This window comes from Bos indicus x Bos taurus, chromosome 23 (genome assembly GCF_003369695.1).
Source record: "Bos indicus x Bos taurus breed Angus x Brahman F1 hybrid chromosome 23, Bos_hybrid_MaternalHap_v2.0, whole genome shotgun sequence".
In the NCBI taxonomy this organism is placed as follows: Eukaryota; Metazoa; Chordata; class Mammalia; order Artiodactyla; family Bovidae; genus Bos; species Bos indicus x Bos taurus.
This window is the reverse complement of record NC_040098.1, coordinates 41422104-41443473: the sequence shown is the minus strand read 5'-3', so window position 1 is coordinate 41443473 and position 21370 is coordinate 41422104. Positions and strand designations below refer to the sequence as shown.

The window sequence follows — 21370 nt, the reverse complement described above, 5'->3', positions numbered from 1 at the left end:
TTGTATCCTGAAAACCCACATTGTAGAGGAAATGCTTAACATTTATTGCAGCCCTACTGGGTGCCAACTGCCAAGAATGGGGGGGAAAGACAAAGGTCCCTGGTGTCTCCACGCTGGGAAAAGAGATGTGGAATGTTTCAAAAGCAGAAGAGCAGGGGGCCTGACAGGCAACACAAAACCAGTCCTGGGAGGAAAGGACTCCAAACCCAGACTCTAAGAATGGGCCAGAGTGAGCCCCCTAGATAGAGGCAGGTAGGGAAGGGGAAGAGCGTGGCTAAATGCTGTAACACAATAAGAAAGGACAAGTTACTTGGAAGGAGAAAACTAAATGACTGAAGCAAATAAGGGGCAATAGACGAGGGACAGGGCTAAACTTGCAGGACGAAGTTAAGTATTCAGAAGTTCAATGAAAAACCAAGGAGAGGCAGACGGACAACAGAGATGCAAACAGATATCTAAGAAGAGGAAATGTCCACTTCGGCCTCAGAGAGGAATACCACTGAGGAGGGATTTAGCACATCCCAGACCATGGGGTCTCGAAGAGTCAGACACGACTGAGCGACTTCACTTTCACTTTTCACTTTTCACTTTCATGCACTGGAGAAGGAAATGGCAACCCACTCCAGTGTCCTTGCCTGGAGAATCCCAGGGACAGCAGAGCCTAGTGGGCTGCTGTCTATGGGGTTGCACAGAGTCGGACACGACTGAAGCGACTTAGCAGCAGCAGCAGCAGACCACTGTAGGTCAGCAGGGCCACTGGGCCCAGTGCAGGCCTGGAGGCCAGATGCCCTCAGAGCTCCAGACCCAGGAAACTGCTCCCAATCTCCTGCCCGAAGAGCTCTCTCCAGGGAAGAGCTGCAATGGCAGGGAGGCCGGGCAGGGTGAGGAATGTCAAACCCGAGGGAGGCCTTTAGGACCAAGGGAGCAGAAGGTGTGGGGAGCCCTGGAGAACGGGTCAACCTCGGCCGGGCCTGAAAATCCAGACTGATGGCTCCAGGCCCACATGAGGGTGGCTGCCAGGCCTCCTGCACGGCCCCCAAGTTCCCCGAGAGAAAGAGGGTCAGCCACACAGGGCGGAGAGCCCCAACGGCAGGCAGAGGAGACGAGACACCTAGAAGAGCCGTGTCCCTTTTTAGGCACCAGGAACCGGTTTTGTGGAAGACAATGTTTCCACACGGGAGGAGAGGAGGCATGGTTTAGGGATTACTCAAGCGCACCACATTTATTGAGTTCACTGAGCAGGAGGGAGAGCTCAGGCCATAATGCGAGCGATGGGGAGCGGCTATAAACACAGATGAAGCTTCCATAGCTTGCCCGCCCACCCGCCCGACACTCACCTCAAGCTGGGCGGCCCGGTTCCTAACCAGCAATGACTGGGACTTGGTCCGTGGCTGGAGGTTGGGGACCCCTGACTAGAAAACTGGCCCAGGATGAATCAAGGTCAAGGAGTGAGAAGTAGGTGGGAAAGTAGAAAGGGCCCTGAGCAATGGAAAAGCACTAGGTGGCGCCAGTGGAAAAGACCCCACCTGCCAATGCAGGAGGCATGAGACACTGGTTCAATCCCAGAGTCGGGAAGATCCCCAGCAGGAGGGCCTGGCACCCCACTTCAGTACTATTGCCTGGTAATCCCATGGACAGAGGAGCCTGGTGGGCTGAAGTCCATGGGGTCACACAGAGTCAGACACAACAGAAGCCACTTAGCACACACGCAAGGTTTCAACGTGGAGCGGTTCCCAAGGGGTGAAGTGGGCAGATGAGAAGGAGAACTTAGCCAAGCCAAGTCGCTGACCAGCCTGGTGCAGAATGTGACCTGGGGTCACCCCTCTTTGTCCTTCCAGGTTGGCCCTGGGCACAATCACAGAAGAAAAGAGAGACATCCTACAAAAAACTTGAATTTTCTTACAACACAAAGTCAGAGAATCCAAATAAAAGGAAATCAGACTGGAGAAACAGCTGCAGTACATATGACTTTAAAAAAGATCAATATCCAGAACACACAAAGAACTCAGAGACACAGATGAGAAAATATCAAGACTCACTGCTAATTGTGTAAAAGAAAATCAGTAAATAAACACATATGGAAATGTTCTATGACTGAGAGAGATCAAAGGAATGCATATTTTAAAGCCAAGGAGGCCATTAAATTAGCCAAAAAGAGTAAGTCTCACCATTAATCAGGTGGAAGCAAGACAATCATATATCATCAGTAACAATGCAAATATTGTCTTTTAGAAAGTAATTCAGAGCAAGGGCCCCTCTATCAAGGAATGAAGTCTTCTGATGTGACTGTAATCCGAAGAAAATACTTCAGCGTATAGAGGTATTCACTGCAGTTTTCTAACAGTAAACAATCAGAAGCAACTCCAACGTCCACAAATAATACAAAACTGAAATTAAAAGAAAACAACTTGGTAGTATCCTTGCAAAGGATAACTGCACAGTCGAAGTTGTAAATCGGAATGCTCACACTAAACAGAAAAAGCAAAAGTGAAAAAAGATATATGTTAAATTGTCAAGACTAAAAGACAACGCCTAACAGCAATTATGATTGATGGACTGGGATGGCAGAGTCAAAGGGGACTTTTGCTTTTATTGGTTTCCTCTTACTGTCGTAAAGTATAGGCAACAGGCGTTTAAAATGTAATATTTCTATCCATTCTATAGCAGTGAACTCCCTCTTCTTCTTTTTTTTTTAATTTTTTTAAATTTTATTTTATTTTTAAACTTTACATATTGTATTGGTTCTGCGATATATCGAAATGAATCCGCCACAGGCATACACATGTTCCCCATCCTGAACCCTCCTCCCTCCTCCCTCCCCATACCATCCCTCTGAGTCATCCCAGTGCACCAGCCCCAAGCATCCAGTATCGTGCATCGAACCTGGACTGGCAACTCGTTTCATATATGATATTATACATATTTCAATGCCATTCTCCCAAATCATCTCACCCTCTCCCTCTCCCACAGAGTCCAAAAGACTGTTCTATACATCAGTGTCTCTTTTGCTGTCTCATATACAGGGTTATTGTTACCATCTTTCTAAATTCCATATATATGCATTAGTATACTGTATTGGTGTTTTTCTTTCTGGCTTACTTCACTCTCAGGCTCCAGTTTCATCCACCTCATTAGAACTGATTCAAATGTATTCTTTTTAATGGCTGAGTAATACTCCATTGTGTATATGTACCACAGCTTTTTTTTTTTTTTAAACTTTACATAATTGTATTAATTTTGCCAAATACCAAAATGAATCCGCCACAGGTATACATGTGTTCCCCATCCTGAACCCTCCTCCTTCCTCCCTCCCCATACCATCCTTCTGGGTTGTCCCAGTGCACTAGCCCCAAGCATCCAGTATCGTGCATCGAACCTGGACTGGCAACTCGTTTCTTACATGATATTTTACATGTTTCAATGTCATTCTCCCAAATCTTCCCACCCTCTCCCTCTCCCACAGAGTCCATAAGACTGTTCTATACATCAGTGTCTCTGAACTCCCTCTTCGATGGAGCAAATCGACCTCCTAGAGAACATCACACGCAGATCATGGAAGGCTGTCTACATCCTCTCAAGTCTCAGTGGTCCATGTAGGATTTAAACCTGGCCACAAAGGGCTGAAGAGACCCTCCTACCCTTAGTACCCACCCTCCAAAGACACAACTCTTTCCTTTGCTTTTTTTTACGGCCCTTAAATTCCATACCTCCCCCCTCTTTCTTTTTATAAAATTACATATTGATAGGCTTTGTTGTTGTTCAGTCGCTAAGTCGTATCTGACTCCGCGACCCCAGGGACTAGCTCGCCAGGCTCCTCTGTCCATAGGATTTCGCAGGCAAGAATACTGGAGTGGGTTGCCATTTCCTTCTCCAGGGGATCTTCTCGAATCAGGGTTCAAACCCGTGTCTCCTGCAGGTGACTTCTTTACCACTGAGCCACCATGCAATATAAAGTGAACATCCATTTGATTCTTCCAACAATCCTGTGAGACAGATGTTGTCATCATCCCCACTTTACAGATGAGAAAACCGAGAATCACAGACTTATGAAAAGTGAACATCCATTTGATTCTTCCAACAATCCTGTGGGATAGATGTCATCATCCCCACTTTACAACTGAAGATCACAGACTTAAGAAATGTGGCCTGGGACACACATCTAAGCAGCTGGAGCCAGAATTCAGACCTCAATCTCCCTGTCTTCAAAGCCTTCACTTCTTACCATTCCACATCCTGCCTCTTCCCTTCCTTCCTCCCTCCCTGTGAAAACAAATAAGACAACAAAACAAGAAGACTCTTAAATGTCACCTCTTCTACTTGCACTGGCTGCCTAGAAAAACCATTCCATGAATCAGGAGACATCAGTACCAACTGCTTACAGATTAACCAATAAGACAAGGTAATGGTCTGTGCACACCAATTGGGAAAGTTGATGCAGAAGAAAAAAGAAATTACCTCCAGCCTCAACTCTGCACCTGCAGGTAAAAGCCAAACGGCACCCAAAAATGATTTCTACTTGCAAATTAAAAGCCAAATGTGACCCTTGACGCTATTGCAGAGAAGAGATTCTTCGCTCTCCTTGCAAAGAAATTATCCATAATTAGCAGAAAGATTCCTTCCAGCGATAACACAGCCACTCCAGAAAAGGATGTTGTTTGGGGTACGGTAGCAAGAAGAGGGAAAAGAAGCTGAAGAAGCAGTAAGGTATAAAACTAATAGAGATGGGGTGATGGATGATTTTAGGCACCCCTTCTGACTTACTTTATAAACAGTGACACAATAATAGCCGAAAATGTAAATTCTAATTAAAGACGAAACGGAACAAAGTCAAACAACAGCAAATGATGTTTGACAGAGCAAAGGTCTGGTGGGGGGAGGAGGCATGGAACCAAGAGGAAGAATGACAATCAAGTCTGTTCATGGAACTGTGCCTTGTGAGAGACAGAAGGGGCCTGAGTGCTTATTTCTTTCACCCACTTGCTTTACTGTAATTGGAGAAACTGAGGCCCAGAAAGGTGGGTGGCTGGTCCAACTCACCTTGCAGCAGGGCAGTTAAAAAGAAACTCTCGGTCTCCCCAAAACCGGTCTAACAGCTTTCCACCACACCCCATTCATGCCACAGAGTCCTGGAAAGCCACTCCATGTGAAATCTTTTGGGGGGGAAAAAAAGCATTAAACATTCTATAACTATTAAATTCCTTTTTAAATAATTTTCAAATGCACAGGGGTACGCTGAAAAAGAAAAGAAAAAAAGAAGCCTGGTTTTGATTTCTTTTGGAAAATCGCACAGCGCTCAACACTTAACCTCGTATTGAGTGAAATATTAACAGGCCATAGAATGGTTTCAGTGTTCCTTCAGTAAAAGCTAAACAGAATTCGAAAAACATATCCCCCAGGCCTACAGTGGAGTTTCTGGAGCACACATTAAACTCTACGCTCCGCTCAACAAGCCCGTCACTGTTAAGTAACTCATCAGAAAATAAAGAGGGAATTACCAAAGGGGAATTGCCAAGCAATTAGTTCTCTGAAGCAGATGACATACAACTGTTGTAAGGGAGGAGCTTCCCCGTTAGTCATATGTCAGAGTCAGAGCTTCCTAATCTGTAAATAAAATGCATCACATATGATTACAGCTGGGCTGTAGGCTGGGGTTGCCAGCCTCACGCACAAAGAGTAAATCCCAAATCCTTCTGTTCTGTGTGTCTACAAAGCAAGACTGGGCTCTGAAGACACTTTAAAAAAAAAAGAAAATCCATGGTAATTTTCTTTCCTTTATGGAAGTATAATTGACCTACACCACTCCGTTACATCCAAGGGTATGAGAGAGTGATTCGATATTTCTACATGTTACAAAACGATCACCACGTTGGTAATTTTCCTTCAGTGTAAGAAAGACAAGCTCTCTGTTTTCCCTGCACAGGCTAAGAGAGAAAAATGATCTTGCTTCTCTATCCTGTTGACATGAGTCAGTGAGGATTCATCTCTGGTCCAGTGGAGGTGAGACAGGGAGGGGCAGGGACAGGAGGGGACCCAGCACTCGCCTCCCAGTGGATCCCTGACGCAGGAGTCACCTCCCTTCACTGCATGCTTTGTTCTTAAGAGTTGGATTCGGTGCCACCCCCCATCTATCAAACTGGAGACAAAAATAGTTCCAATCGGCCAAATCTGGCAAGCGGAGCGTGGACCCAGTGAAGCTCTTTTTGAGAGTCAAAAGTTCACCACCTCGCTGGGACTCTGGACGCCAAACATTTGGAGCCCAACTTAAGCCAATCCTCTGAAACACAGATAAGCATATGCCATGGTCATCATTTTCTTCCATTAATAATTATTGAAAGTGCGTAGGAATCTCAGGGAGGTAAGACAAAGACTGAAAGAATGGGAAACAGCTTGTAGGTGACCCTGGACAGACAGGCAAGCCTGGAAAAGGAGGGCTCATGGCCCATGAACCTCCCCTGATCCCGACCTCTGAGAGCCTGCCACACTTCTGCCGTGGGTCTTTAAATGCTGCTCCTGGGCATTACCCTGCCTTCTTACAGACGGGGCTGGGGGCTTGAGAGACAGTGCCTGGCAGCAATAAATACAGGCTGGGGTCCCAGCATGACTCCACTGCTTGACAGCTGGGCAGTCTTGGGCAAGCGACTTAACCACTCTGTGCTTCAGTTTCCTCACTTGTGAAATGCAGATAATAGCAGTGCCTGCCCCGGAAGGTCCACAGTGAAGATTAAAAGAGTTAAAATACAGAAAGCGTGGACTATGGATCATCTCTTTATTTCCTTTAGGGTCTAGCTGGCATAACACCCTTCACACCTTAGATGTTCATTAAATCTTAACAGACAGCACTGTCTGCAGCCCTCTGGAGTTGCTGAGCTGTTTTCTCCAGTTATATCACTCCTATCTTAACCTTCTGATCTTTTATAAAAGTTAGGTAAGTCACAGCCTCATTCTGGGCCATTTAGGGGAATACAGAAGGCCCAATGAAATAACACAGGTTAAAAAATAAATACACAGTCCTCAAATATTCCTTAATTATATTAAGACTGAGTCCCCTGTAACAGCAATACAACCTGATAATTTCCAGCCTTCTCCTTCACTTTGAGCCATATAGTCTTAGGATCTTTCTCCCTAGAGCCAAGGCTCACTGATTCTATATTTTCTATAAAGTATAAATGAGAAGTCAAATTGTTTGCAAAGCTCTGGCTAGCAGCCAGAAATATATTTGTTGTTGTTGTTGTTTAGTCATAAGTCATGGATGACTCTTTGCAACCCCACGGACTGTAGCCTGCCAGGCTCCTCAGTCCATGGGATTTCCCTGGCAAGAATACTGGAGTGGGTTGCCATTTCCTCCTCCAGGAGATCTTCCTGACCCAAAGATCGAACTCAAGTCTCCTGCAATGGCAGGCGGATTCTTTACAACTGACCCACCAGGGAAGCCCAGAAATACATAATCTGGAACCAGATTACAAATTGCCAACATCCATTGGATCATCGAAAAAGCAAGAGAGTTCCAGAAAAACATCTATTTCTGCTTTAATGACTATGCCAAAGCCTTTGACTGTGTGGATCATAACAAACTGTGGAAAATTCTTCAAGAGATAGGAATACCAGACCACCTTACCTGCCTCCTGAGAAATCTTTATGCAGGTCAAGAAGCAACAGTTAGAACTGGACATGGAACAGACTGGTTCCAAATTGGGAAAGGAGTACGTCAAGGCTGTATATTGTCACCCTGCTTATTTAACTTATATGCAGAGTACATCATGAGAAATGCTGGACTGGATAAAGCACAAGCTGGAATCAAGATTGCCTGGAGAAATATCAATAACCTCAGATATGCAGATGACACCACCCTTATGGCAGAAAGTGAAGAAGAACTGAAGAGCCTCTTGATGAAAGTGAAAGAGGAGAGTGAATAAGTTGACTTAAAATTCAACATTCAGAAAACTAAGATCATGGCATCCGGTCCCATCACTTCATGGGAGATAGACAGGGAAACAATGGAAACAGTGACAGACTTTATTTTGGGGAGCTCCAAAATCACTGCAGATGGTGACTGCAGCCATGAAATTAAAAGATACTTTCTCCTTGGAAGAAAAGCTATGACCAACCTAGACAGCATATTAAAAAGCAGAGACATTACTTTGCCAACAAAGGTCCATCTAGTCAAAGTTATGGTTTTTCCAGTAGTCACGTATGGATGTGAGAGTTGGACTCTAAAGAAAGCTGAGCACCGAAGAATTGATGCTTTTGAACTGTGGTGTTGGAGAAGACTCTTGAGAGTCCCTTGGACTGCAAGGAGATCCAACCAGTCAATCCAAAAGGAAATCAGTCCTGAATATTCATTGGAAGGACTGGTGCTGAAGCTGAAGTTCCAATATTTTGGCCACCTGATGTGAAGAACTGACCCACTGGAGAAGACCCTGATGCTGGGAAAGACTGAAGGCGGGAGGGGAAGGGGACGACAGAGGATGAGATGGTTGGATGGCATCACTGACTCGATGGACATGCACTTGAGCAAGCTCCCAGAGTTGGTGATGGACAGGGAGGCCTGGCCTGTTGTAGTCCATAGGGTCCCAAAGAGTCAGACACAACTGAGCGACTGAACTGAACTGACTGATATATATATAAATGTGTATACATATGAATATTCACGCACATTGGAAAAGGAAATGGCAACTCACTCCAGGATTCTTGCCTGGGGAATCCCATGGACAGAGGAGCCTGGTGGGCTCCTGTTCATGGGGCCACAAAGAGTCGGACACGACTGAATGACTAAGCACATACACACACACATACACACTAACACACACACATCACATTCAAGAGTCCACATGGAAGCTATCAAACACACTCATATTACTGTGATTTATCAAAGTATAGTAAATGAATTACCACAAATGAACAATTGCTCCCGAACAAGTAGGTGGCACAATGTGATTTACGCATATCATATGAGATGAATAAATCCACGGTGGAAAAGATCAAAGGCAAAGCTGGAATTGTTGTTAACATGTGCAGGGCTTCACTGAAAATCTTCTTAATAAAACTGTTTAGAGGAAAATAGAGGGATCATTTGTTTAAATGAAAAGAGATACTGCATATGTTGAATTTCAAAAGCAGCATTCATTTTCATACACACACATTAGATCTGGCTAAAATTAGCTCCAGTTTCTACTTTATTTTTTTTAAGTCTTAAAGAATAAAGGTTTCAACAAAATTTCATTGAGCTGAAGCTCAGCCCTGAGTTTCCAAGGTACCTGAGCATCTAGGGAAGACACCCCGCCTTGCCGCACTCCATTATCCACTTGGGCATCATCCCAATTTTTCCACCCACTCTCCCTTCGCCTCAGGTCTTAAACAGGAAACATACACAGGCTGTGTCACACCAGCGCTCCATTTCTGCTGCCTCCACTGCCTCTTGCCTTCCCTCACATATTCCACTCTGGCTGACTTCATTGCTGAAAGAAAACTCATTCCCGCCTGCCTGGTAAACTTCCTACCAGGCACAAGAACCCAAAGCCCAGACTCAAAGATCACTTTTAGGCCAGTGGCTCCTCCAAATTTATTTCCAGATTGGACGTCCCAGCAATCTTCTTCCCACACTCTCTAGCGTCTGCTGGACTCCAGCAACTCAGATGTCCACCAGCACCTGGGCTTTCGCCAAAACGGCCTGATCGATTACACACCATGCTACTTGCCTGTAAGGGCCCAGCCACCAAAACAGTCATCCTTCCGCCCTCTCTTCTCTTCCCAAAGAAATGTTAACCAGCCTCCAGAGTTCAACCCAAATGGTGCTTCCTCCTCCAAGTTTTCCCCATCATCCTACTCAGCACCATTCTTCTGAATTTCCGCTGTGTTAGAACCTACCCCAGTAAGCACAACCCACCCCCTCCTGCTCTGTATTAGTAATTTCAGAGCATGTCTTCTTTCCCCTACTTGACCACGAAGAATATAACCTCCTTCTGGTAGCTCTTACTCACTCTGTGCAGTAGTAAAAAAAAAAAAAGTACACATTGAATAAATGAATGAATCATTTCTTTATACAGACAGTGCCTGTGAACAAGGTAAGTCATAACTTGCTATAGCTATATTATATTGATATGGTTTCCCTGGTGGCTCAGTGGTAAAGAATCCTCCTGCCAATGCAGGAGATGCAGGTTCAATCCCTGGGTTGGGAAGATCCCCCGGAGAAGGAAATGGCAACCCACTTCAATATTCTTGCCTGGGAAATAACATGGACTGAGGAGCCTGGTGGGCTACAGTCTATGGGGGTCACAAGGATTCGGGCACAACTTAGCAGGTAAACAACAGCAACATTGATAAAATAGCTAGAACCTAAAATAACTGTAATCTAGGTTTTTTTTTTTAAAAAAACCTAATGACTATAACAAGGTACAACATGAATGATACTGTTTCCCTGCTCACGTTTAGCCATCAATTGTGAGGACTGTAATGAGGCCATTATTTATGCATCATGTTTAGCTAATACTTATACGCTTCCTTTAAATGTGATCCTAGGACATGTCAGCTGCTTAAAACTCAAGGTGACTCTACTACTTTGTCAGTAATACAATACGAACATTCCTACAACCCTTCATGCACTGTACCAGGTACTACAGAAACCTGGATCTCTTCTCAATAAGCTTCCCGTACTGACTGAGAGACAGGACTGTTTGCTGCCTGATTTTTTCATAATAAAATTCTTGAGACATTCTTGTTTTAACACATGACTCTCTTTAAACACCGCAGATTAAAAAAAAATTGCATATGTATTAACCACATGTGCAATTAAGCTACTTCCCCAAAAATGTGAATGTGAGAACTTTCTGCCTAAAATGGATAATACCCCTAAGAGAGAAACTAGCAATAAGACACTGCACCCCTTTCAATGGAGTTGATACTTACAGACCTCATGAGGCTTCCCTCTGCACATAATTCCGGAGTTATTCTATTTCCTTTTAAAAGACACCTCCCTAACCCAAGGCCCATAAAATATAAAGTACCCAGTTCCATATTTCACAAGAACAGAACGTGTGTGATAACTTCCCCCCTCCCCTGCCTTGCACCCCAGTAGGACTTTACTGATCCCCCTTCCTGAGTCACCGTACTTCAATCATTCAGGTGTGTGTATGTGTGTGTGTGTGTGTGTGTGTGTGAGTTTTCACTCAGACCACAAATAACTTCACTTACGCCTGCAACTCAGCAGTTCATCCTACAGTAGAAAAACAACACACAGGGATCCTGGGTCAGGAATCGAGGCAGACTAACACAAAATCCAGAAAAATAAATAAAAGGCCTTTTGGCTCTCAGGGCTGCAAATGTCCACACTGTTGGTCCAAAGACCAAGGTACAGGGATATTTACTTACTCCTCGTCACTTATGGTTAAGGAGCAACCATCACCAAACAAGAACGTTACAATCACCCTGTCAAGACAAGTCACATGCTCACAGTGATAGCTTATGTTCATGGATCATAAACCATATACCAGGTTACTATTCTGTCCAGTGTACAAATATTACATCGTTCCAACCTCACAGCAGCCCTAGCGGAAGTTCTCATATGATCTCCATCTTACACATGAAGAAACTGAGGCCCAGGAAGGTTACAGTGGCACTTCTATATCTTAAATTCAGACAGGCTGGTTCCAGAGCCCCGCATCCTTATTTTAAATACCACGGAATTTATATAGAACTTAAAAAACTGGACCTTAGAAGCAGGGTGTCAGGGACGAGGGGCAAGCTCTTTATTTAAAGAAATCTAGTGAATCAGTTTCAAAGTGAACATTCTGATAAAGCAAGGATTCGCCTCTTAAACATGAGCTGAAAATCCAAATTTCTGTACGTAAGGTTGGATAAAAGTGGTCGATGCATCTTATCAGGGAAAGAAACAGAACATGACTTGGGAAGAGCTGCCTTGAGACCACCAGATCCAGCCCACGACACAGCAGTGGAACACCAGTGTGACTCCAAGAGAACATTCCGGTTCATTTGGATTCAGTGGGTCTAGGGTGGAGTCCCGGTTCTATTTTTTTCTTTTTTTTTTTTAACCTCTCCTGGCGATTCTGGTGTCCCGCCAGGCTCGAGAACCTCTGAACTGGTCTATTTCCACAGCTTGGAGCAGGACTACTCCCAAGGCAAACAGAAAGAGGGGATCGATTTCACAATCTCCTCTGGTTGCGAATACCAGTGTTCCCAAGCCCTTATTGCCCCAACTTCGAACTAACTTCCCCTGCTCTCCTGATTCTAGGCAGGCAGTCTTCCCTTCAACAGAGAACCATGAGTCATCAACCCTGCATCCACCCTGTGTCTGCATGACTCTCCAGGTCAGAAAAATTTACTGTACATGAAGAAAGCAGGAAGTTGTCAAATCCAAAACTGACACAAAGAAATTCAAGATCCAGCCAACATGGGTTGCTACGGAACCAACAAGCTATCTCCCTGCACCACAGTCACACAACGACCACGACCTAAAACATGGAGACAGTGACTTAAGGTAACCGTTTGGTAGCAAAACCTGCTCATCGGCTCCAAGTACAGGTGACAATTAAAACGATCAGGCTCAACCCCAGCACACAATAATGAACCATCGGCAAGGCAGAGGCAGACTGTTATCAACCAAATAAACCAAAAAGGAGGATACCTGAATCCAAGTTTAAAAAAAAAAAAAACACCTCTCTGCGATTTCTCCATTTCCCACACAGTACAGTTTGCAAAGACAATTATCTTCAACAGTCTGTAAAGTGCTAAAGTATGACTAGTAAGTGATTTTCCCAGGCCAGACTTTATCCTCAGATAGAAACCAGAGAGCATCGCAAAACTCTTACCCGATGGGTGTTGGACTCCCCCAAAGCAGCCGTGGAGGAAGAGACTGCTGTCCAAAGACGACAGACAAATCTGCAGCTTGAATGGAACACCTCGGTGATTTGCAGCCGGCTCCTCCTGCAGTGGTCCAGGGCGTGCAGAAGAGGAAATCCAAAATGAGAAACAGCACGAATGGCTTTAAAAAATAATTCCACCTGAAGACACCATGCAGGGAAATCTAAACTTTAAGAACATCAAATTTTGCATCGTTTTATGAGAATTACACAGGCACCAGCCAGCTTAAAAGGCAGATCTGGTTTGATTCAACAGGGCTCGGAGGGAGGCCAACACACAAAAAGGTCATCCCTTCAATCAAATTAAAAGCTTGGTCTCTCCATTTGAGCCAGCTACTGTCAATCTTTTCTCTAAGATTCTAACGAATCACCTCATAAACACATGCTGGTCATTACGGGACTATCAGGTGGAAATGGGCACGGACTGAATAGTAATTGAGCCCAAGACTAATTTTCATGAGGCATATCTTACTATCAACATGCAACTTTAGGCACAATCATGACACAGAGCACAGTTGTTAGCATACCAGTCTAATGGGATAGAAAAAAAGAATCAAACGCAGAAAAAAAATTTAAGTATGCATATACTCACTAGAGTTTCCTCTGAACTTTAAAGGATTTAATTACTGAATGTACATCTACTTGATTTTCATTCTGCCATAACACCTTGAGCATGTTTAAGGAAAGATTACCCACTGTAGGATGAATGAGTGAATGCGTGAATGGATGAATGAAACAGAATGAATCAATCTTCCATATACCTTTCCATCAGGGAGCCTGGCGCTCCTAGTAGTTTTTGTGAGGTAAACACCTATGCATAGAAACAGAAGAAGTTGAGGACTCGATCTGCTAACATACTTTCCTATCTATTCAAAGCATATTTTTAAATACTGGTAGTTCCCAACTGTCCACATTAAATAGAATCAGGAGCACAGTTATTATAAACTAATCCCCAAACTCGTCATTGCTGATTTTTTTTTTTCAGCCTTTCATTACTGGAGCTGATCTGCATATTTGCTTAGGCTGGTTTTAAATTTAGTTTGGGTTTCCTAAGCCCACGCCAGGTAACAGTAGGAAGGAGAAGGCCCAGGATTATATTGGGTGTCAGAAAGAAACTATTCTGGAGCTATGAATATGATCTCCAATGTGAATAATCTGTAAACAGGTAAGTGAGCCAATTAGCCTTGGGTACATGGCAACACATCTCATGATTATTTTCATCCATACACACTCACTATTTTTAAGAGCACAGCCCAGCTGGAAAGGAAAATAATGTCGATTGCTTTCCAACACTTTGCAAAGTAATGAATAGTAGCCAAAGTATTCTTACTTCTCGCTAATCCATTCACCAACTATTTATTTAGGCCTCATTTGCATGCCATAGACTGACATGCAGAAGGAAGTTCTCTAGGCCTTGGTTTCCCCATCTGTAAACAGTTAGGTCTGTGTGCTGTTGTTTCAGTCATGGCCAACTCTTTATGACCCTATGGACTGTACCCCACCAGTTTCCTCTGTCCATTGGATTCTCCAGTCAAGAATACTGGAGTGGGTTGCCACACCCTCCTCCAGGGGATCTTCCGAACAGATCGAACCCAAGTCTCTCGTCTCTTTGGTTTCCTGCATTGGCAGGCAGGTTCTTTACCACTAGCGCCACCTGGGAAATCCCAAACAGTTAAGTGTAGAGAAAGGAGGAAGCCTTTCTAGACTATCACATCTCTGAAGTCCTTGGAAGACAAGCCCTCCAGTAAAAAGCTTGTTGAGTTACAAACATTAATAGTGGCCAAGTTAAATAAAAGCTCACAATATTCTATTTATTCTTACACAGTACTTGGTTTAAGGGCCAGGGGGTGATCTTGATTTTATCTAGTAACATCTCAAATGAAGCCTCAAAATCCTTGATCATCATTTTCAAACAATGTGCAGGTACCATGGATTTGCAGAGTGCTTGCTTTATGAGCTAACAATTGAGAGTGTTGGCTTGTGTATCGACGTGTGTGCACACTATCCTATTTACCTATCACCTGGCAGATAAGATTTTATAGAGTCCAAATTACAGTCTCCTCCTATTCTGCTGAAGTGCAGAGAACAGTCAAACATGATGCAAATGCTGTAAAATATTAATTTACTCTCGCATCGGTATGCCTGCGTATTTCAAAAGTATCTGTGTTGCTACACCAGTTAGAGTAACTAAAGAGTTAACATAACTTGCTGGGTTCTATCAGAGGGAAGAAGCCAAAAATAAAAGCAAGGCAGAATGGACTCACTGCAAAAATATACAGACAACGTACAATAAAATAGCCTATAGACTGTTGAAGACAATATATCTACTAAAAGTGGAATTTTTAATATTTAAAAAGCACAGCAGAGCAACATAACACAACACTATAAATAGTGGGAGATAGAAAGGTGGCCTAAGTAATACTGATGTGACAGTAAAGAGGAGATACTATACAAATAATGTAGATACAGAAGAAAACATAAATACTTCAGGGAGAGTAGGCCAAAGTTAAGGGTGCAATAAAAGAAAATATGCCACACACGGTGATAGAAAAAATATCTAGCATTTGAATTCTAGAATTCTAGCATTTGAATGCTAGAAGCATAAGCATTTACAGGTTAGCAGCTATAACAGTGATGACTAAAAACTTCTGATAAATAACTCAAAAGGTATCCATTAAAGAGCACCTAAGTAGAAAAAAGAGAACTTCCTCTTAGCCTGAACCCAAATGCCATCACCAGGGGAGCCTCTGCCCCCTGAAGCCTCAAACTGATTACATTACAGGGAGTTTTCTGAAAAGTAACATTCAGGTTTAGTATACAATTTTTGCTTGCATTATTGCCATCATTGGTGCTTTCTCATCACTTCACAAATGGGATGCATTAAAAGTTATATTTTTAAAAAATCAATGAAACAGTTCTGCTCCCATCAAATGTGTCAAAGAGGATATAATGCTTGTTGCTTTTTTGTCTTTAATAGTTCTAAACATGTTTTAGTACATTTGAGGTGGCAATAGGTAGTACATGAATTTATAGTGCATTAGCCTGAAAAGTTCAGATTTATAAGGATTATAAAATATACTACTACACTGATAAAGACAAAGATACATAAATTATGAAATAGGAAAGAGATTTCTGAAAACTGTTTCCACCATTAAAGATTATTTACCTAAGCCTTTTTATTACTCCTGGAATTTTAAGCATTTACATATTTTTAAAACCTTGATCCAATTACAACTTTTTCAGCCAACATTTGAAAATATTCTCTTAAAACTAGCACAGAGTATACACTTATCACCTCTTAAAGAAATTTTGAATGTGTATTTTATTAAACTGAATTAAATTAAATTAAAATTTGAACAGCATAATTGAGGACTATAAAAGTCTTTCTTTAAAAAAGGGCAGTCCTGTGTGGAACGCCTTAGAACAGAAATTATTATCTCTTTTGGAATTTCTATGATTTCTTATTTTCGATCTTTTCACAAAATAAGGAGAGCCTGCTTCTGATAAGCTGGGAAATATAAGCAGAACTAAATCTGCTCTTTGAAGCAGTTAAGCTGCACATATCAAAAGATATAAAGCAATGGAAATCAAATCATCTGTCTCCCCATAAAAATAATATTCTGTCTTGCTGCACTATGTCATCTCACATATGCACATATTTAAGCTTTTCAGAATCAAAACTATGTGTTACTTGCAGACAACTATAGTTTAAAGAATTAACATTCACTCCTACCTTCGCTAAATTTCAGGCTTTTAGTAAAAACATGTTTATTGACTAACTTCTCATAGGAAACAAAATGAGCCGGTGTTACCATGCGTTAGTCATCAAAAACTGTCATTCAAGGTAAGTGCAAACAGAAAATCCACTTGACATTTCAGAATGGAAAAAAAATAAAGGCACATTATACAAAAGGAATGTGAATCAAACTCTGTAATGACAACAAAACAAGAAGTCACAGAAGCATGTTTATTAATATTTTAATAAGCTCTTCAGGCTGGCCTTTCCTGGGACCCCCAGACAACTGACTTAGACCTATTGAAACGTAAGGCCAGCTACATGTACAGTCTGATGGCTGAAGAGTTATTCTTGAATCTATTTGCAAGGGTAAAAGACAAATTAGAGGCCAGGAAACCTAGTCTGATTAAATATCACTTCTGTTTATCAAACCCTCTTAAAATGAAATCCGGAAGGGAAGGGGAAGATACCCATTTTCACAGTTCCCAATCAAGCACATTTTTCATACTTATTTTAACACAAATTTATTTGTGCACTCAAAAATACACGTTCACATTTGGCTGCCAGTAAAGTGTTTTTCTGTACATAGTAAAATGTAAGTCAGGACCTCCAAGGCGTTGTGTAAAACTTAAACTTCTGTGCTTCATTTTATATCCTTGCCTCTCCCATCTATTTACCTCCTAGAAAGAATGGCTTACTTTAAACACAGCAACACTTGATCTGAGCAGGTCGCAATCATGTTACCAACTGCAGAGACTCACTAAAGGGTAGAAACTCATAAGCCCTCTGTGAGGAACACTGAATAGCTCTCTCAATCCAGGCCCCAGAGGTTTAAAAAAAAAAAAAAGGATTTACCAGTTTAGCTATGGGGTTGTAAAACTGTAAACTGACTAGCAAGGTCACACAGACATCCAGACATTATTATTCTCAATTATTTTTTCTTTCAAATATCAGAGTTATTAAAATACTCCCTCTTGTTTGGATTGCCTGAACAACACAGAGCTTCAGCAACCAAAGCTGCTTTCCTTTTTTTCCCCAACAGTATTATTTTTCTTTGCATAGAAGGCTTATTAAGGTGGCCACCTAATGCAAAGAGCAGAATGTTGTTCGCTGTTATTAAATGCTCATTAAATTTTATTCCCAAATAGAGTACAAATTACCGTGCAAAAGCACCAAACATTATCAGTCTACCAGCTAAAGGCCTGTATCATCTCTTACCTGAGACAAAAACCTTTTAACTTACTACCTCCAAGGTAAGGATCCTGGCCAAGAAATCCAAGTTAAGAATGAATACATTCAGAATGACTGCCTACTGCCAGTAGCATTTTTTGTGTGTGTCATTAGGATGGCCATAAAGTTTTTAAATATGACAACGGGGATATCCTTCTCAAATAAATTACTTCCGCTGAATAAATCCTTTAGAAAACCCCGCTATTGGCAGCTTGGGTTCTAAAGGATGAGTTCTTTTGCACTTGAAAGGGTTAAGTGCCTGCAAGGCCAAAGGCACCAGACAAACTGCAAGAGAAAGGTTGCTTTCCTCAGCTCCTCAGCTCTGAAAGGTTTCTAGCAAGTACCAAATACTTGTTGATGTGTTCACAAGCAGGACTGTCAGGCTCCTTTCACGGTCTGGGGAGATGCATTTACATACTGCACCCAGTAAGCACAGCTTGTTGGTCTCCTTTATAAAAGCTGAGTAGCTAGAAGCCTCATGCAGCGTCTCCCATCCGAAGTGACAAAAAGAAGATGCGGCTGAAATAGTAAAGAGTCTCTCATCTGGTTGGGGCAGCACAAATACTGTGCATCAAACACTTGGGAGTAGTTCAGGCACAGACAAACCCACCTGAATGGACGGGAGAACACTGTCTGTTGCCATGGCAGCCTGATCTAATTACATGAGTGATCAGGGATGGAGTAAGTGCACCGAAAACCTACACCCGCTGACAGGTATCTACGAGATGAGAAAGGCAGGCAGGCGGAAGGTTCAGGGGAGCCCTTCGACCTCTGCTTTCTGTAGAAGGTGGCACTCAAGCCCATTTATCTGTGGAGCTGCTAAAATATTGACTGATGCAGGCACAGTTAGAGGGCAATCAGAGGAGATTAAATGCCATAGCATTAGCCCTTAGAGTGCAATCCCTTTCCAAGAGTTCATGTGCAGGGTTTTCTCATCCTTCTCTCTGGTGGTTTCTTCAGGCAGACGCTCCATTCCAAAAAAAAGCTCAAGTGTCAAACTACCCTCATCCACCAAATAAACCACAAGGTGGGCTTAAGACGAGGGCTTCCAGGAACTGTAGGGTTCCTCAGAAACCCAAATGAGATGGCTTAGCTAACACGGTCGAAAAAGTAACTAGCTGTGCCTAAAAATAACCCATCAAGTACCCGCTGCTGCGAGCGATATGTAACGATGATGTTTAAATATTAAGAACAGCCTGCATTATAAAACACAAATGTCATTGAGATGTGACTACGAGATTGCCAAAGGAGAACTTATTTGCATACACACATTCCCGTGCAAGCTCCAGGATGTGCAAGGAGCATGCCACTCTAAGCCATTAGTTTTTATTCTGTGGGTGTAATAGGGTCTTCTAATTTTGCTAATTGTATCCTGTGGCTCTCACAGGGAAGCTAAGAATCTCTTCGGGGACAGAACCAGTTCGGAGGAGTCCCTACTGCACAGCATACGGTAAACAAAATAAAAATAGCTTGCCATTCTCCTTAGCCACATCGCGCATTATATAACCAGCTTCCGACTGGCTTTCTGTGTGTGTGTGCCCTTACTACTCTTCAGCAATTTCCCAATCTCTCGAAGTATTTATATTACCCTCTTATCTGTAGGATTATATACCAAGAAAGCAAAACAAAACAGAGCTGCCACGGGATTGAACTGAACCCCACTAGTCCTTAGAAACTGCTTTTTGTTGTTGTTGTTTGTTTTCTGGCAGGATCTCCACAACCACCCTACTTCCACCCCCCACTAAGGTTCTTGCTCAATCTCCCTAGAAAACCTGAATTGTTCCATCGCTTCCAGTCAGCCCCCTACGTGGTCTGAAATAAAATGAAAGCACCAGCCGCGGAGTTTAGGAAGGCGGCCTGAGGGCGAGGGTGGCCGAGGAGGGGTCAGGGCACTGCGGAGTCAGCCAAGCGGCCACGGCGGGGCCCCCTCCCCACCGCGATGGCCCGGCCGCCCCCTCCCCCGCGGGCGCGCACACACACACACGCACTCACACACTCACGCCGCGCTCCGCCGCCGCCTCACCTCTCGCTCCGCCCGGCCGGCCCCCTGCCCTGCCCCCTGCGGGACCGGCCTGCGCGCAGCGCTGGAACCACGTAGGAGGCGGCGGCGGCCGCGGGAGTGGCGGAGTCTCCGGCCCGGCCCAGAGTGAGCGAGCAGCGGGGCTCCGGGCGCATCCCAGCGCCCGCAGCGCCTCCTCCGCCGCCGCCGCCTCCCCCCTCCCCTCCTCCCGGCTTCATTCACCCTCTCAGCAGCCGCGCAGCCGCTCACTCCCGGCGCGGGCAGGGCAGCGCCTGCCGCGGCTTCCCGGCTCCGGCCGCGGGCGCTGGCGGGGGCGCCGGCCCGGGCTGGGGCGCTCGCGGGCTCCCGGCTCCGGGCGGCGGCGGCGGCGGCTGCACATGATCAGGAAGCGGCCGTACCAACAGGGCGGCGGCGGCGGCGGCAGCCGCCCGAGCCGCCACCGCTACTCCGGCCGCGCTCCCGGCACCGCGCGCCCGTTCCCCCCGCGCCCACCTCCCTCGGTGCCCCCCGCGATCCCACCGACCGGCGGCGCGCGCAAAGTCCCGACCCGGCCGCGGGCGCAGACCCTCCTGGTCCGCAGTCGCGCGCCGGCCCAGGCGGGCCTCCGTCGGGAGACCCCCGCCCCGGGGGGCTCCGGGGCCAAGCGGCCCCCGCGGTAAAGCCAGCCCTCTTCCAGATCCGCTCGCTCTCGCCGCCCTCTGCGAAGAGAGGAGTGAGGAGGGGGCGGCGGGAGGAGGGGACAGCGAGACCCCCGGCCGCCGCCTCCCCCCTACGCCACCTCCTGGGAAGAGGACACGGCTCTCCCCACTGGCGATCGGACCGGCAGCCGCCGTAGTGGGGAGCCGTCGCGGATCTCCCCGCCCGCCCGCGCCCCCCGCCCGGGCGCGCCCCCTCGCCGGGCGGGCGCCCACCCGGCCCCTGCACACCACCCTCCCGCCGGTCGTCTCAGCGCCCACAGCTGGGGAAGTCGGCCTGGGAGGCTGGAGCCGGGGAAGGGTGTATGTACACACACACACACACACACACACACACAACACAACACAACACAACACAACACAACACAACACGACGCGTCGATTTCCTTCGCTCCTCTTCCAGCTGTTTTCCGTGCCGCCGAATGGGGTTTGGGGTTTGTTTGCTGGTTGTTGCTTTTGCCCCTCTCGGGAGAGCGGGGTAGGGGGGGATCTTGATCTAAATCAGGGGAGAAGGAGATGGGGGGAGGGGGGAGAGAAAGAATCAGAGGAGGAAAAAAAAAATAGCCACTTACTGTAAAGTGTAAATGGATCTGGGGTTGCGTGGGGAAGGGGGGGGCAGAGGGAGAGAAACAGTGTCTTGCGGCTGCTGTAGCTCTGGCTGCTGCTCCACGGGGCTTGTTTTGGATCCCCCTGCAGTGAAACAGGTCCTGTACGGCTCCGCCACTGTAGTAGAAATGATGTCTGCGGTATACTCTGCTCTCTCCTCCTCCTCCCCCCTCCTCCCTCCTCCCTCCTCCCTCCGCCCGCCCTCCCTCGC

The 21370-nt window shown here is 45.1% G+C and overlaps 1 protein-coding gene across 8 annotated transcripts in view; it reads right to left on the bottom strand.

The window, feature by feature from the left end:
• The window catches only part of ATXN1 (ataxin 1), a 414527-nt gene extending 393189 nt beyond the window's left edge, over positions 1-21338 (bottom strand). For 6 of the 8 annotated variants that reach the window (XM_027525447.1, XM_027525448.1, XM_027525449.1 and 3 more), the window contains exons 1-2: positions 21126-21338; positions 12822-12936 (exon numbers count right to left, since the gene is read on the bottom strand). The gene's annotated coding sequence lies outside the window, so the exon portion shown is untranslated. Of the gene's footprint in view, positions 1-12821; positions 12937-13633; positions 13684-19861; positions 19944-21125 lie in introns of those variants that run through there. The other 2 variants (XM_027525451.1, XM_027525452.1) reach the window with 2 other exon arrangements.
• Between the last annotated feature and the right edge of the window lie 32 nt (positions 21339-21370).